Here is a 19,591-nt window from a genome sequence, read left to right on the forward strand (position 1 = left end):
ATTTACATTGTGTATATATATTATACGTATTTTTTTTAAATTACTTTACAACTCTATTTGTGCAGGCGTTTAATTATTAATTAATCAGGAATATCTTCAACCGTCGATTAAAGTTTAAAATAATGTGTGCTTTTGTTGAAGATATTCCTGATTAATTAATAATTAAACGCTTTTGATGTTTTTTATTTATTTAAATGACATTAACATAATTAATACATTAATTTATTATAAATGAATCATTGCACAGTTAATGTATGACTGTCGTTTTCAATTTACTTGACTGTCATGAAATGTGAAACGGATGCGTTATATCACGTTATAATCAAAATGGCGACGTCCATGCCGAGACATGTTTTTTCCGCAATTTATACCCTTGATTTCGTTTGTTTAATTTTTTGAAATGACGCTCACTTTCCAGCCATATCAGTAAACATGTGTGTGTTTTGCATATCTACACTTCATGGGCATAGCATATTTTAAGTTCCAATTTACTCTACTGAGGCATTTCCAGACTGAACTTATAACATTTCATGCGGAATAAAACTAAATGATATATGAATCAGGTTGATTTTTGTTTACGCGTTTGCGTTTTGTGATAATTCTTGGCAAAGTATGGGGTGAATTCCTCAATCGTTTTAAACCACAAACGTATGTAGTGATTTTTCAAGAGCAGTCACAGTGATATCCAGATTAGCCGCCCACACAGTATGACGGAACTTACCACTGAGTCTTGATTGCAGTCCGCACAAGCTAATGTCGGACGGCACTTACCGCTGAGACTTGATTAGAAGTCCGCACAGGCTAATGTAGGACGGCACTTACCGCTGAGACTTGATTAGCAGTCCACATAGGCTAATGTAGGACGGCACTTACCGCTGAGACTTGATTGCAGTCTGAACAGGCTAATGTAGGATGGAACTTACCGCTGAGACTTGTTGATTAGCAGTCCGCACATGCTAATGTAGGACGGCACTTACCGCTGAGACTTGATTAGCAGTCCGCGCAGGCTAATGTAGGACGGCACTTATCGCTGAGACTTTATTGCAGTCCGCACAGGCTAATGTAGGACGGCACTTACCGCTAAGACTTGATCAGTTCGCACAGGCTAATGTAGGACGGCACTTACCACTGAGACTTGATCAGTCCGCACAGGCTAACGTAGGACGGCACTTACCGCTGATACTTGATTAGCAGTTCGCACAGGCTAATGTAGGACGGCACTTACCGCTGAGACTTGATTAGCAGTCCGCACTGTCTAATGTAGGACGGCACTTACCGCTGAGACTTGATTAGCAGTCCGCACAGGCTAATGTAGGACGGCACGTACCGCTGAGTAGCAGTCCGCACAGGCTAACGTACGACGGCACTTACCGCTGATACTTGATTAGCAGTCCGCACAGGCTAATGTAAGACGGCACTTACCGCTGAGACTTGATCAGTCCGCACAGGCTAATATAGGACGGAACTTACCGCTGAGACTTGAGTAGCAGTCCGCACAGGCTAACGTAGGACGGCATTTACCGCTGAGACTTGATTAGCAGTCCACACAGGCTAATGTAGGACGGCACTTACCGCTGATACTTGATTAGCAGCCCACACAGGCTAATGTAGGACGGCACTTACAGCTGATACTTGATTAGCAGTCCACACAGGCTAATGTAGGACGGCACTTACCGCTGAGACTTGATTAGCAGTCCACACAGGCTAATGTAGGACGGCACTTACCGCTGATACTTGATTAGCAGTCCACACAGGCTAATGTAGGACGGCACTTACCGCTGATACTTGATTAGCAGTCCACACAGGCTAATGTAGGACGGCACTTACCGCTGATACTTGATTAGCAGTCCGCACAGGCTAATGTAGGACGGCACTTACCGCTGATACTTGATTAGCAGTCCACACGGGCTAATGTAGGACGGCACTTACCGCCGAGACTTGATTAGCAGTCCGCACAGGCTAATGTAGGACGGCACTTACCGCTGAGACTTGATCAGTCCGCACAGGCTCATGTAGGACGGCATTTATCGCTGATACTTGATTAGCAGTCCGCACAGGCTAATGTAGGACGGCATTTACCGCTGATACTTGATTAGCAGTCTGCACAGGCTAATGTAGGACGGCATTTACCGCTGAGAAGCAGTCTGCACAGGCTAATGTAGGACGGCACTTACCGCTGAGACTTGATCAGTCCGCACAGGCTAATGTAGGACGGCATTTACCGCTGATACTTGATTAGCAGTCTGCACAGGCTAATGTAGGACGGCATTTACCGCTGAGAAGCAGTCTGCACAGGCTCATGTAGGACGGCATTTACCACTGAGAAGCAGTCCGTACAGGCTAATGTAGGACGGCACTTACCGCTGAGACCTGATTTTTGTTTAGAAGAGACTTCCTTTATATCGAACAATGCCAAAGAAAAGGAAAGTGCCGTCCCTGATTAGCCTGTACGTATGCATTAATCCCCTTTTTGCAATAGTTTGGATCATATGAATAGGTCATTTGCATTAAATAAATGAATAACGCACAATTATATACTCATTATGATACTGGGGTATCATTTCTCATATAAATATCTAATGGATGTTGCATTGTATTGAGAACCTACGTCTCATAGATTTAAAGTCATACAACATATTTTATTACTTTGATATATTCCATTTCAGGTTTCAAAATTAATAAGCAATCCGGCATTCTGCATTCACAAGATATATGACCGATACAGGGAATCTAGATGAACAAATATGACTATCAAGAAACTTTGAATTAAACATATAGTATGCAAGATTATATAGTGCAGGTGTGCGTTATGGCATGCTATTCTACAGCAGCTAGACGATTTACATTCTCTCATCTACCAGAAATTTTGCACTGAGTTTTAAGCTTTAGAACATTTGTGAACGGCATCATTAATATTACTTAAAGCAACATTAACACATTGAATCGCAAAGTAACAGTTATGATTTGACATTTGGATTAACATTACCGTTTGAGTTTATGAGATTGACACATGGGGAAATGCTAATATTTAAAATCATCAGATTTAAATTATTACAAACACTAACGAATAACAAATTCAGTTACAAGTCATGTACATAACTCTTCAAAGCGTTAAAATAACGGACACATAACATTTTAAAGGAGCTTTAACTTTTTAGAGATGAATCAAACAAGCCTTCTCATTACGTTAAACGATTGTTAACAAATCGTAAATATGTAATATATTATGAAACATTGTAAAGTATCAAAATTCATTTTCTAGTGTACTAGTTAATATGTTTTCCATCTAAAGCATATATACATTTCCGAAAAAAAAATGCCTCAAAGAAAAGTTCTGATATATGTTTGCGCTATCAATAAATGTTAGGATATTAATAAACAAGATAAACGTTTAAGTATTATCACAACTGGTTAGTTACCTGTTAATTTTGATAAGACATTTGTCATTGACAGATATTTGAATAATCCAGCGCTTCACTATTCTTTCCGGAACACCACAAGAAGCGGGAATGTATCGGCCGGCTAAGATTCGCATTCCGAGTGATAGACAAACAGTTTCCTTTCGTCGCAATAACGCCAGCAGAGAAGCCGACTACATTATTTAAAACCAAAGCGATGAAGGCACTGAATTTGTTCGCTGTTGTATAATCTTAGACGCAACTCAGTTTTCAAAATTATGTTATAGCTATTTATATCGCAAGTTTGAAATGAACACAACCCATTCACATTTATAAAGAGTGTGTCTTAAAGCACAGGTCGAGATGTGTTTTTTTTCTAATCATTAATAAAAAGGTAATTTAAGCATCCTTTTGGGAAAACAGGACTTAATGCATATGCATTAATTTTCATTCCAGTACCAGAGACTGTTTTTACACGAAAAACACCATAAAATCAGAAAGAATCGTCTTTGATTAGCTTGTGCGCATTGCACAGGCTAATCAGTGTGCACAGACTAGTATTATTATTTTGATGCATTATGCCCCGTTTTCCCTGAACGCAGCCAATATGTACAGATTTCAATGATAAACACTAGACTGGCCAATGTCGTCTTACAAGTTGTTTAACACTATTGATTAAATACACACTGCAGTAGTAGAGCAGACGCTTCTAGCATTCGTCGTCTGCAGGTAGTTAAGACATGCAGAGGTTATCGTTCATAGCTTAGCAAACAGCAGACTGACTTCAGTTATCGTTCCTAGCGTAGTTAAAATCAAACTGGCTTGCAAAACTGCCTCTCTACATAAGTGTGAGCTAACGCTCATAACTAACAACAAGCAGCCGCGCTCTTGGAAAATGGGGCTTAATGTATGTGCATACATTGTCGTCCAATATTAGCATGTGAAATCCGCACACGCTAATCAGAGAAGACACTTTCCGCTTTTATTGTAATTTTCGTTTAAATGAAGTCTCTTCTTAGCGATAATCCAGTTTAGACGGAAAGTGTCGTCCCTTATTAGCCACGCTTAATGCGCTATTGCCACAAAACAGCGGGGTAAATTATGACATAAAATACGCTATAAATGATATGATTTTTACGTGGCGTATACATAATTTTGAAAATCCATATTCTTATCAGAGATGCTTTCGGTGTTAAAATTAAAGCCTGAAACATTAGCCTAGAGTGCGACGGAGGTGTTGCCTATCAAGATGTAGCGGTATTCGTCAGGGTCTAAACGGAACAGAGACTTCAGCGATATTCCCGGGGATCCGATTTCTATTGTCCAAATGGATTCCACAGGGATTCATTTGTCATTTCCAACTGATTGTATTTGTGCGGAATTTAGCTGCTGACCACTACGTTGTGATCGTTTTTTATTTGTAGAGTCGCTTCCCGTATCAATGGCGGTGTAGACGTTTAGGATCCGATTGAGCCTCGTTCTGGGAAAACTGTATTGTATACATGTACGTAAAGTGTCGTCCCAGATTAGCGTTAGCAGTCCGAATTTGGTAAACAGAAGGTTTTATACATGTACGTTAAGTGTCGTCCCAGATTAGCGTTGGCAGTCCGCAAAGGGTAAACAGAAAGGTGTATACATGTACGTAAAGTGTCGTACCAGATTAGCGTTAGCAGTCCGCATTGGGTAAACAGACGGTGTTACATATGTACGTAAAGTGTCGTACCAGATTAGCTGTAGCAGTTCGCATTGGTTTAACAAAAGGTTTTATACATGTATGTAAAGAGCCCGCAAAGGGTAAACAGAAGATTTTATACATGTACGTAAAGTGTCGTCCCAGATTAGCTTAAGCAGTCCGCATAGGGTAAACAGAAGGTTTTACACATGTACTTAAAGTGTCATATCAGATAAGCGTAAGCACTTCGCATATGATAAACATAAGGTTTTATACGCGTACGTAAAGTGTCGTCCCAGATTAGCGTTAACAGTTCGCAAATGGTAAACAGAAGTGTTTACACGTGTACGTTCAGGGTCGTCCCAGATTAGCGTAAGCAGTTCGCATATGGTAAACAGAAGGTTTTATACATGTACGTAAAGTGTCGTCCCAGATTAGCGTAAGAAGTTCGCTTATGGTAAACATAAGGTTTTATGCGTGATGTAAAGTGTCGTCATAGATTAGCGTAAGCAGTCCGCATAGGGTAAAAAGAAACGACACTTTCCGCCTAAGTTGGATTCTTCTTTAAAGGAGACTTTCCTCAAATTAACTATTCCATAAAAGCGAAAAGTGTCGTCCCTAATTATTAGGCCGTTCGGACATGCCTAAGCCCCGTTTCACAGAACGCGGCACAAGTGAATACAAATGTGTGGTCCGTGCAAGCAGTCAAATGTACACGTTGAATCATTTCAACGATTCGTGTTCTACTCTAAAGTAATGGTAACATTGCTTCAAGTATAAAGAAAAACAACTATAATCAATTCAGGGCCACTTCGCGTTCAATTTACCGTTGGTTTTCTATCAACAAATAACTCGTATCGCTTTACCTCAACATCATGCAAACTTCGATTGTGTTTTCATGTAAACTGTTTAACAGTTTATCAGTTTATTTAAGTCTAATCCACAATACATTATAACAATTATAACAATAAATGATGCATAGCATGTATGAATGTAATGTAAATGATCTATGTGCATCAACCAAATAAATGCTCTTTTAAGTGGTGGGGGAACTATTGAAACGGCACTAATACACAGCCTGGCTCCTACAAACATATACGTGTTCGTATTAATCGTAGGTAAATTTAAGGTTAATTTAACTAGTTCTATCAAAACATCTTTATGACTAATAATCTTTGGGAATATCGAATACCTATCTCACTAAGAATATGATTTCATGATGAAAATTCCCTGCACACAACTTTTAATTTTTGACACAATATACAAATTCAAAACATACAATAAGATAATTGATGAAAATAAATATGCGAGCAATACTTTTTACTCACGAATTATGTAGTCATACAGACAGCCCTTTGACCCGTACTTTGTTGTTTATACATTACTCGTACCCTAGCAGTTCACATGGTGTCAACAACTCTGGCCTAAACATAGGTATAGAGCACTAATGCGCTTTTTCGGCATGGTTGTTTACCCAGCTTTTCAATTTAAATGAATTTTACATAACGCCAGCAGACACGCATATAAATATTTTCGAATATTTCATAGGCTGATTCGAGATAAAACCTCTGAACTTTGGCTACATTACTATGTCTGTGCTCAGCGGAAAGGATGTAGCACTGTTCAGTGTAAGGAATTTCGGACTACTGTATGTTCAAACGACACAAATTGTGGCCCAGTTACGCGTTAACATCTATCTCCTAGAGTTTCAATGTCAGTACTCGTTCACTAAATCGTCCGGTGAATATATAATTGACTATCGATGAACACAGTTTTGCTTTAAAGATGAGAAAACATACATTACCGAAATAGTAAAGTGTCACGATAAGAGGAAAATCGTTCAATTATCCAACCACAATGTTTGCCGTACTCGGTCAGCACGTGTGGAAATTGTTCCTGAACGTCTGGATAGGCCGCCATTATTTACAAGTTTGCTATTTTGAATTCAATTTTGTATCGAAAAGCATTGTGCTAAAATGTGCCATTTACAATTCGCAATGAGATTTTTAATGACCCTCGTCATGCAAAAATGGATCTTTATTTCGTATGCGCCAATCCTATATATAGCCCATTGAGTGAATTTATAGCCAATAGCATCGCCTCTGACCAGACTGCGAAAAACACACATGTTGGGTTTAAGATACTCTGAACAAAACGCATAAGACCCATTTTTGCATGACGCGGCTATGCAAGTGTGGTTTAAATGTGTCAAAGAAAACTGCGTTTATATCAAATATTAACATACGATTTATATTTTGATAATGAAGAAATATACTCATAATAAGGCATGTGAGGACACATATGATGTGCGCTCCCGTAGTATAATTTTATCTACTGACACTAATGTGTGGTTTGACAATGATATCACACATTTCATGCGACAATTATGCGTCTTTCAAGTAAAAAAAAACGTATAATAATATACAAATGCATGCATTTTAGTGTTCTTTAGTGTAATTTTGTAATAATATTTTGGTTGCTTGTTAGATAAGAAGTAGTGCAACAACAACAGTAATATTGTTCACATGTGAATACGCATTTAAGAGTACGTTTGTAGTCGTGGTCAGAAGGTATTCATGTCATCGATCACGCCTCCCTAACTTTTTCTAACAAATTATTTTAAAACAGATGCGAATACGTCTCTCATGTTCGCTCTAGCCTGTTAAGAAACATTTATGCCGATTTGTACTTTGTAGCCATATACTTACAGTTACTGGTCACGCGATTTTCCAATATGTTGCTATCAAATGGTCAGCATTCTTTTCACAAAACATTGTTTTCGATTGTTTAGAGATTAAGAAATTCTTATGGTGTATAATGTACATCTCTTTTTGACCAACGTAAATACAGTGATTCATATTGTTTAACCATTTAACGACCTTGGACTAAAATATAATATAACTTATTAAAACAACATAATAAATACATGTTTGATATAAGTTTGTATTCTGTTGAATATATATGTGTGACATTTCATCACTTCAGAAATTATACTTTACAATTCAACAGAATGACAGACAAGACCAAATCACTATAATCCCCTGACTTGGAAGATATGACATGTAAATATGTTTGATACGAAAAATAAAAATTCATATAAATGTGTACTAGATGTTAGCTTTAAGAACGAAAACAAATTTTCAGAACGAACACATGTTTCTCCCATTCATTTAGCCTGATTTCAGATAGTGGTCAACATTTGTCTTAAATAATCCCAAAGTGCCACATTGAATCAAGTACAAACTAAAAATCACATATTTTATTAAACGTTCTGCCTGACATACTTAACCTACTCTCAATAGGAGTGGGCTTTGTCTACTGAAAATACCAATCATGGCGTGAAATGTACGTGTGCACAGATTAACGTGTACGTTTTTAAGTTTGTCATTCCCATGAATTAGTGACTTGTTCCCATGATTAAGAACGTCATTCAATTGACTTACTTTCTCATTCCCATGGGTAAGCTTTTTCATTCTCAATACAAAGTTATCTCGTTCCCACTACCTTATTAATCGTGGGAACAACATAAAATGTCTTTGGAGCGACATACATAATATCTGCATGAAGAACAATCCCCAAGTGAAGATCTGTCAGAATAGTAATTAAGAATTTGAAAGGTATCCGAGTCTGACCAAAGAATGACGGGGGACAAACGAAAAAACGGAGAGACAGACCAAATCACAATATGCCATCGCCAAAAGGGAAATTTATATAGAAGTGAGGAAACAATTAACATACATTTTTTATTTGCAATAACAACATTTTTTTCACAGTACAACAATATTCCTGCTCTATGCATGGCTATATACATTAAATGGAGTGAAACAACAAGAGATGGATCAGCAAATCACATACATTAACATGATTATATCCCTAAACATACCAAAACTACAATGATACTATATTATATGACATGTGCTATGTCTTAAAAAAACAACAACAATTAATGTGCACCAAACTACAGAAATTATTCAATTCAATAACACAAACATTATAACCGTGCATAGGCAATTATTTAACCTGATTAAGTCCTGATCATTATTGATACACAATCAATTGTTAAAAGACCTGGTGGTATGTTGCATAAAGTTTTCTTTATTCAACAAGTTTATCTTTTGCAAAATTTTAATTTGGGATAATCGAACAAATTAAGACATGATTTTGAACCTTAAATCTACTTTTACCAATATAGTTTATTGCTTATAAATAGGTTGTTTATATATTATAGAAACAATTTTATTATAGCTAAGTATACATACAAATAAACAAAATATATTTTTGTTGGAAATAAAAAATCGAAAGCAAAAATTTGAAATATTACACAATTATGTCCAATAAAAAGCTGTGTATAATTGTTCAACAACAAAGCAGACATGTTTAATGCAAAGCAAGCTGAGTATAAACAACCATGTGTGTATGGAATCCAATCATAGATTTGTTGGGAGTTTTACGGAACCTGGCCGCAGTGAATGCGCGTCAACGACATTTAATATGGAGAGGTCAACATGAAAACAGCTTTTACAAAACTTGTAAACAAGAACCTAAAAGCAACCATTCAAAACTGGAAAATAGTCACAATCAATTAACAGCTATAGTTCAAAATTAGACACCTTGACAAGCAACAAGTCAATAAATAAAAATTAATATATTAACACATATTGCTTCAGTGTTAAAATATACAATGTGATTTTGTATAAGAACATGCACTTATAATATTCAGAATACCAAACTTTAAGCACTGTATGGCCAATTTTGGCAATTAAAATATGATGAACTTAAATTGATGCCATACTGGTGAATTTGGTATAACGCATAGAAATAAATAATTATGCAAACCATATTTCTTTAATGATTATTGAATGAATATAATATAAAGTTTATAGTGTGGAATAATTAAAAAAAAGATTCAATGTTCTTGTTACGTTGAGAGGTACAATTATACTCTAACAAGGGAGACGACTTTTATTTAGTATATCACAGTTGCTGTCCCTTGAATCGTTCTTCACTGTTTTCCAAATTTCCAGATAATAGTTGCTTATTATAATAACTGAAAAGCTTGACATAAAACAAGGTGTTTTTAATGCTTAAAGTATGTTAATGATCTGATATTCTGCATGTCTGAATTAACTATACAAGTTAATTTGCACAATTATCCGAAGCAATTCTTTTGTTCTATTGCCTGATATGTTAATGATGTTTAATATGAAACAATTTTGTACAAATGAATTCAAACAGTGAATGTATCTGTTTGAAATGGCAACATTTCATGAATAATGTACAGACAAAAACATTATCTTTGCAGTTGATCTATTTACAAATGACAAAATATACTTATATACAGTGACACATAAATCTGTGTTACGTTATTCACTTATTACATTAGAAAAGCTGGTCGCAAATGTGTACATACAAATATTTAAAGCATAATGAACTTTTAATGCTAGAATGCAAATGTCAACATAAATGATGAGCCTGTCAGAATATGATACAACAAGAACAATCTACAACCATATCTAGGATCATTATTCATAAAAATACTCACTTTGAAACAAACTTACTTGTGGAGGAATTGCTTTTCAACAAAGAAAGCATCCTTTTTTTAATAATTAAACAAACTCTATTACAATTAAGATGCACTTCTAAATTCCACTTTCTTTAAATAGGTTTTCCATTAATGTGTGCATTAATTATCGCAATATGCATGTACATTCACACAATTTTTATAACGCGCTTAACTATTGTTAATATTAAACAAAGTATCTGTTGTCAATAAATAAATTAATAATTAATCGAAGGTTAATTTAGTTTGAATAAATGAAATAACTATTTGATATTTTACTATTACATCACAACATGAAATTCTTGATAAAATACTGCATCAAAAAAGCAAACTGATGATAAATGAACACAGACAGAATGACAGACATATCAAAATAGAAGCATCACAATTATGAACCGTTCTGATCAATTATTTTACCTAGCACATATTGCTATTTTATAGGTAAAAACTTAAAATAAGCATGTCTTGTTTATACAATAAATACATTAAATATTGTCGAAGGTATCAGCATTATTTAAACAACTTTGTGAAGTCTTAAAATCAATGTTTAAAAAATAATTGTACAATCATTTTGTCTGTCAGTTAACGATAATCAGGATAAAGCTATATAGTCAGTTTCTGAATACAGACAAAATAGTAGTACTTGCATTATTTTCCTCTTGAAATAATACTTTACATTACTGCTATTACTAAGTTTCCCCTTATCATATTGGTCTATTTACCAATATATAACAAAATACTTAATCATCAAGATACTGTCAGTATCATTATAACCATACAATATGAAATAAAGATTTTTCTTCCCATACAATTGGACTGTACACACGAGACAAAGTTGCTGGTTATAGGACATGGCTGGTCACATGACTTGGCTGGCCACAGAACTAAGCTGATCCTAAGACTTGGCTGATCACAGGACTTGGCTGATCACAAGACGTGTCTGATCACAGGACTTGTCTGATCACAGGACTGGGCTGATCACAGGAGTGGGCTGATCACAAGACGTGTCTGATCACAGGACTGGGCTGGCCACAAGACGTGTCTGATCTCAGGACTTGGCTTATCACATGACTTGTCTGATCACAGGACTTGGCTGATCACAAGACTTGTCTGATCACAGGACTTGGCTTATCACAGGACTTGTCTGATCACATGACTTGTCTGATCACAAGACTTGTCTGATCACAGGACTGGGCTGGCCACATGACATGTCTGGCCACAGGACTTGGCTTATCACAGGACTTAACTGGTCTTACTGTGCTTTGTCATTCCCTCATTTTTATCTTAACAGTGACAGGCGTTTTCTTGCCTTCCCAATATTTCAAGATGAGGAATATTTCAGGCTGTCTTTTTGATTGGCCGGTTTAATTACATCGAATGGGATCTGAAATAAAGGAAGGTATGTTACTGTTAATTTCAGTTCATTAGTCTGATTGTGTTACTTAGGAAAGCAGTGAAAAAGAACAAAACTGACATATGGTGCTTAAGCTTCTTTGATTTGAATTTATAGATAGGTGGTCCGAGATATATTCCTTAATTATTAAATATTTACGGCAAAATAATATGAACATGTAATGAAAAAAAGTTTTTTTTATCCCAAATTCCACTAATGCAAAAGGAAGCTGATATAAAATACACAACAGTACACGTCCACATGCTGATTAACATGTTTGGAGAGTTGCATAACAAAATAAGAAATATGTTTTGAGGTTATATATGCCACACAACCTGACAGGCGGACAAGCGTTTAGACGGACCAGTGTTCCCTTAAACTGTCTCTGAAAGTAGGTATTTACAAAAAGCCTACGTCTCACAAACTCACATAGGTTCTATGTGCAGGATGTTCACAGGCAGCAGGTCAGATAACATGGAGAGGTGAGACTCTCAATACATCGACAGCTGCTGGCTTGAAAGCTGTGATTGTAACTGCATCCAGAACAAACTTAACGCCTTGATATTCGGGTTGTCTGGAAAAAGTAGATTGTGTGTCAAACTTGACAGATAATTGTGCAAATATGTCAAGCATTTTTTGCATTACAGAAATTGTCTTTGTCAACCTTAAGCTTCCATATTGCTTAGCCAACATAAACAGATTTGAACAGAACCAATTTTGTGGCAACAACGTTTCAGAGATGGAAAGCTTCTGAAAATAATATAGACATGCAATGCAGTCATTTTATATCAACAGAGAATATGTGTTGAATTAATTTCAGTATATTATTCAACTTTATTTCACAGGTGGTTATAGAGAAACAAATATGTTCACCAGATGCATAGCAATGGGGGAAAGGGACTTTCTCTTAATCCCGGAGTGTAATAAATATCCTAATATTTCATCACTTTACATTGGCAATACTTAAAAATACATGAAAATAGCTTAGATATCTTGTCTTTGCATAATACTGTATTAATGTGGGATCTTAGTCAAGTGGTGGGATGCTGGTCTAGGAATCGAAAGGTCCCAAGGTAGAATTCTGCTCAGACCACAGAACTGTGCATATCAAACAATTAATCCCATTCTTGTTCTATTGGGTACCTGTGAGGGAAATAAGCAAATCTGCTGTGGTTGCATACTGTATGTACTGAATGTAAACTGACGACTTATATCCCAGTGATCTGGTGCCCCAGTGTACGTTTTGCAATGGTTAGGGGACTTACCTATTGGGATGTAGTGGCTGAGTTGGAGTTGTTAGGATTTTTCTCTGTGAACAGAGAACCAGCTCTTTGCGCATCACTGACATATGTCCCTGTAAACCAAATAATTAATGCATTCTGAAATAGCATCAGTTGTATTGGAGGTCAATCAATGTTGTTTGATTAAATAATATAAGAAATACATTATGTTTGAAGGCTCTTGATACAATTGAGTAAACATTTCACACACACAGCCTACTATATACTGTGCACTTGATACAATCATTTTTCATCCATATCTAACTAATCTGCATTAAGTTACGTGTAACTCCAAAAACGTTGGACGGACATAAGGAAGAATGGAAGGATGGAGAGAATTCTACAATTCTAAACGACCTCCCCCCTGCACCCTTTCAAGGCAATACAAAAAGGCAACTATTATGAATATTTACAATTACGTAATGAATTAAGTTTAAGTTACCAGCAACGATAGGGTATTACCAATGTATAACATGCACACACTATTGAAATAAAATTATGAGTAGTAACACACTGCACATTATACACGGTAAATTACAGGACCAATGTACCTTGTAGAAGAGGTAAAATCAGCCCACTTGGCAGGAAAGTTTGGAGCCCCAGCTTTAAACTGGCTGCACCTATCCGGGCCCAGCTTACCAGACAGCCTGTTGTTCAGCTGGGTACCGATCTATGACTGCATGGGATCCTGTAGGAACCGGCTCTTAAAACAAAATTCAGGAACTTAAATAAATATTGAAGGGAATAATTGTATAATGTGCTGAAGTCATTTAAAAAACTATGCATTGACCTTCTATGATTAAACCTGATATTAGATCAATTGCTATTTGCTATTTATGTACCAAGTGGATTAATTTAAAAAAAAACATACTTACCATTTGATGCTTGGACCTTTTTCTCAATCAGGCAGAAAAAATACTGATGTTAAGTGAACTATATGAGCCTCATTCTGGGAAAATAGGGCTTAATGTATGTGCAGTCTGCACAGGCTAATCTGGGATGACACTTTAATAGGACTTAATGTATGTGCAGTCTGCACAGGCTAATATGGGATGACACTTTAATAGGACTGAATGTATGTGCAGTCTGCACAGGCTAATCGGAGATGACACTTATATAGGACTCAATGTATGTGCATTCTGCACAGGCTAATATGGGATGACACTTAAAGCACATTCATGAAGCCCCATATCCCAGATCGCGTCTCTTAAACTTATTGCTGTTCTTGTTGCTGCTTCTGCTGCGACCAGGCCAACGACAGAGATGAAGCCCTGACGCAAATTCGCCATCCCAAACCCGGAACTGTTGTTGAATTGCGTCAATCGCAGACAGCTCATCTGTAGTAAGGCTCACATTTTTGGAAAGCAACATATCGAGGTCAGTCACATTAACAGACGAGTCACGCAACGCCTGCTCTCTGTTGAATCAGATCGTTTCAGTTCGAGCGACTCGTTCGGAACAATGTGTCGATGCCCAGCTCGGTTGTTGGAAGCGTTGATGTAGCCTTCTTGGGAGATGTTTATAAGAGGCTTCCTACATGTAGGCTGACGCAAGACAAACTGAATTTCTTTAATTAGTTGTTGTATTTGTGCCCAAACTGGGTCGGAATTGTCTTGCACTTTCACTTAAAAAACGTTTGTTTTGTTGTCTAATAATGTTTGCTTAAAAGGAAATGACAAGCAAACTAAACTCTGATCTTTTTAGTGACAAATGAATATGCACTGTAACAAATTACTTTACACACCTCTTTTTTGAATGCCAAACATTTCATATATTATTGATATTGAGGATATCGCAATTAGAACTCAGAATAGCAATGTATCAATATGTTACGTGCACAAACTTTAAATTGAAATTTTGGTGTTTTAAACTGCGAAACATTCATTGTAAAGTACACTGTGTTGCAAGTGTAATATTGCAAAGGGCTGAGTTTGAGTTTTGATAAACTTCAGGTTGAGAGTTGAAAGGATTACTGGACCACACAACACAACTGCTGTCATTTTTCAAAGTCTTCTTTTGCATCGATTCAATGAGAGGACCTTTGGGCTCTGAGTGGGAAGTGCTCATAACAAAACCAGACATGTTCACTTTTAACAACTTGTTTACAATAATAGGCAGAATTCGCGTCTGATGCACACCCAATGGATGTATTGTGCTCTGGGTGTTCACAACCAAGTCATTACTGCTTTTCTATGTCAGCATGGATGTATTGTGCTCTGGGTGTTCACAACCAAGTCATTACTGCTTTTCTATGTCAGCATGGATGTATCGTGCTCTGGGTGTTTACAACCAAGTCATTACTGCCTTTTTATGTCAGCATGGATGTATCGTGCTCTGGGTGTTATCAACAAAGTCATTACTGCCTTTCTATGTCAGCATGGATGTATCGTGCTCTGGGTGTTATCAACAAAGTCATTACTGCCTTTCTATGTCAGCATGGATGTATCGTGCTCTGGGTGTTATCAACAAAGTCATTACTGCCTTTCTATGTCAGCATGGATGTATCGTGCTCTGGGTGTTATCAACAAAGTCATTACTGCCTTTCTATGTCAGCATGGATGTATCGTGCTCTGGGTATTCACAACCAAGTCATTACTGCCTTTCTTTGTCAGCATGGATGTAGCGTACTCTGGGTGTTCACAACCAAGTCATTACTTCCTTTCTGTGTCAGCATGGATGTATAGTGCTCTGGGTGTTCACAACCAAGTCATTACTTCCTTTCTGTGTCAGCATGGATGTATCGTGCTCTGGGTGTTCACAACCAAGTCATTACCGTCTTTCTTTGTCAGCATGGATGTATCGTGCTCTGGGTGTTCACAACCAAGTCATTACTGCCTTTCTGTGTCAGCATGGATGTATCGTGCTCTAGGTGTTCACAACCAAGTCATTACTGCCTTTCTTTGTCAGCATGGATGTATCGTGCTCGAGGTGTTCACAACCAAGTCATTACTGCCTTTCTTTGTCAGCATGGATGTAGCGTGCTCTGGGTTTTCACAACCAAGTCATTACTGCCTTTCTGTGTCAGCATGGATGTATAGTGCTCTGGGTATTCACAACCAAGTCATTACTGCCTTTCTTTGTCAGTAACATTTCCAAAAGTCCATTCTATTATGATATTTTGGCCGCTGAGAGGACAATCTGGGGCAGTCCATAACCCTACTGTCATCCAAACTATTAACAGCAGAAGTATCATTCTAGGAAAGCTTACGCTTTTATTGTTCCTTAATTTTCCCCCGTTCAATTTCTGTTTGTCCCATAAAGATTGGAACAAGTTATTTAACTTTTTATTCTTCATGATATTTGTTGTGATGTCCAACAGCAACAACTGACTGTTAGCGTTACCATAACTACTGCTATAACTTTTCGTGTCTGTAAAACTCATCCCTCTCAGGCCCACGCGGAACTCTAGCTTAACAAAACTACCCAGGCTTATATGTGGACAACTTGACTTGGGCATTGCGTTTGTTCAGAACAGAATTATGCTCAGAATTTCCTGCAGAACGGAGTTGTTCAACGATGCTGACTTTTTCAGGAGGTCAAGGGGGAAGAGTTAGAAGTCAGGTGAGGGGAAGGGTCGTTCTGGACTGGAGCTCCTGCAGGTGGGACACGTGCGGTTGCTGGGCCAACTTGATATCAATGCTGGTGCTCTGCTGAAAACAACAACAACACAGTGGGTGATAGGAACTTGTAACAATTATATTATAATCTATAACAAACTATGCCTCTTGACAGGTTGTGAAGGTTTTCAACAACATGAATTTCTAATCCGGCATTTTATTGGTTCCTTGTCCTTAATAGCATGAACATAAATACAATTAAGTCATTTTGTATTAAAACAAGAAAAGTGTTGGCTAATGCTATACATATCTGTACATTTATATCTATTATCTTGACTCCATTTCCAGAAATGTATTTTCATAAGCCAATATGCGGATCACTAATGTTAGAAAGTGTCGTCCCAGATTAGCAGGTGAAATTAACATAAGCTAATAAGGGAGGGTACTTTCTGACTAGACTGGATTTTCATAAAGAGGATTATTTGTTCAATGAAAAATACCTTTAAGAGGAAAGTGTTGTCCATGAATAGCCTGTGTGGACAGCACAAGCTAATCTGTGACAACAATTTAAGCACATGCATAAGGCCCCATTTTTCCACATCACAGCTTATTTATGTATTAGCCAATTTTTTGCTGCATAACAAAAAGAAGGAAAACCATCTGGTTAAAAATTTAATAATTTGTAATTGTACTTATTCTATTAATCACATTACTTTTAAAATGCCATTAGATATGTTTTATTGTTAATATATATTTCAATAAATGGGAGGCAACAATATTAATATTTAATAATAATATTAATGTCTCACCAATGTTGAAAAAAAAACACACACACACATATTATATTTCTATGCCTTTACAGATCTTTGATGGTTAAAATCTGTTTAAATTCACACTAGAAAACAGTTTTAAAGTCCATCAACAAGTAAGTTGTAAGACATAATAAAAATAAATAAAACATTAAACAACTTAAGGGCAAAAACTCACTGCTGGTGCACATCTAAAGTTCTCTCCCTTGTTAGTTTCAGCTAAAATGTCCCTCATGTTGCAATACGAGGACATGGAAAGGCTGCGTCACCCTCACATCGCTGGACTTTGATTTGGCTGAGTCTTTCACTACTCCTTTGTCTTCTGTGCATAGCAGTTGCTGTGACATTGAGAAAACCAATATGAAGTCTTTTGAACTAGTAAATAAGTAATACACCAGCAATTTTTTTGCCAAATTAAAAAAAGTATCTGTAACATACCAATGAGGAAAATTAGCGTAATAATATCAAACATCGGGAAAATTCTATCTTTTAATTTGACATGCGTTTTTGTTGAAATGTTCAGTTTCAGTGCTCATTTTATTAGTCCACTTGCATATACCGGTAAGGAAGTGCCTATTATGTGTACTTTATAAAGATGGAAAGAAAAGGCTTTTTTTTCACATACCCATTGGAGTAAAAATTACTGTGAAACCATTATTATTCGTCAGACATTAATTTTCGTCTTTTTCGTCCTTCGACTGATGGACGAATTCAAGATCCTAACAAACAATCATTTCCCATATTTGAAACAAATAAGACTGAATTACCGTAGGCATGAGGCATTTAAATCCAGCGTTATCCACGCATATACACAGGGCTCGAAATTAACACTTGCACACTCGCAAAATGCGAGAAAAAAAGATTGCAAGGTAAGTTATAAGCCACTAGTATTTTTTGCAAGTAAAGAAATAGTGAAAAAACGAGTTATATTGCTAAATGCGTTCGACGGCGTGAACGCTACACCGTACGTCAATTTTTTGAACATCCAAATACCCATATGCGGAAGCGCGCACCTTGTTTGTAGACTGGTATACTTATAGTACAGATACCCGGATGGTATTGATAAAAAGAACATGAAACAGTCGACCATTCACACTAAATTTAAATCCGGTTTTGACACAAAGGGGTGTACATCACCCAGTGTACTGACAACTGACATTTCCTGTAAGACGCGAATGCAAAAAGGCTTTATCGAATGCGTAGACTTCGTTTAGGTATAAGAGTGTTGATTAGCGCTTATTGTTAACAACTTTATTACCCATTGTGTGTATTGTGATTTTCAGGGGTGTTGCAGATTATACCAACAACACGCGGCGAATCCGGATTAAAGACAATACTATTAAATGCAATTAAATATGACTATGTGTGATCAACACCAGACTGAAATATATTCTGCGCTTTTATTACAAATTAATAAAGAACATATTGATTTGTGTTTGGTTGTTTGGTTTTAACTGCATCTACTATTTTTGTACATTTACATAAAAACCCGTACCTTCGTTGTTTAAAACACTCGTTAACGGTTATTCAGTCCCACTTATCCGCTAATCATAACAAAGAACGTGTCAATGGCATAAAATAATAAGGGACAGTTACTATCACCTGAAATAACAGACTTGTTAATTGGCATATGCCAAACAAGGCCCACCTCCTGCAAGTGACTACCAAGTGTTACCCCTCTTTCCCCAGCACGATTTTTTGGCAACCCCTTATTTCATGTATTACAAACATTACAAACAAATCAGACGCTTTTTTTTCAAAACCAGAAATGGACGAATTTAATTGCTGACGAAATAGTCATTTTTTTAAAAAGGACGAAATTTCGTGCTGACAAAAATAAATGGTTTCACAGTAAGCAAATCAGGGAGGACACTTTGGATTATTATAAAGAAGATACTTCTTTCTATCAAAACCACATTAAA

General features: G+C 36.7%; 1 long non-coding RNA gene across 1 annotated transcript; it reads right to left on the bottom strand.

Annotated features, from left to right (window-relative positions):
• Window positions 1-9,172: 9,172 nt before the first annotated feature.
• Window positions 9,173-16,886, bottom strand: LOC127835165 (uncharacterized). Its single transcript, XR_008028395.1, has 5 exons — window positions 14,179-16,886; window positions 13,855-14,006; window positions 13,289-13,377; window positions 12,453-12,597; window positions 9,173-12,014 (listed from the first exon to the last, which is right to left on the bottom strand). It is a non-coding gene; the product is annotated as an uncharacterized LOC127835165 (long non-coding RNA).
• Window positions 16,887-19,591: the final 2,705 nt, after the last annotated feature.

Source organism: Dreissena polymorpha, chromosome 6 (assembly GCF_020536995.1).
Source record: "Dreissena polymorpha isolate Duluth1 chromosome 6, UMN_Dpol_1.0, whole genome shotgun sequence".
Classification (NCBI taxonomy): Eukaryota; Metazoa; Mollusca; class Bivalvia; order Myida; family Dreissenidae; genus Dreissena; species Dreissena polymorpha.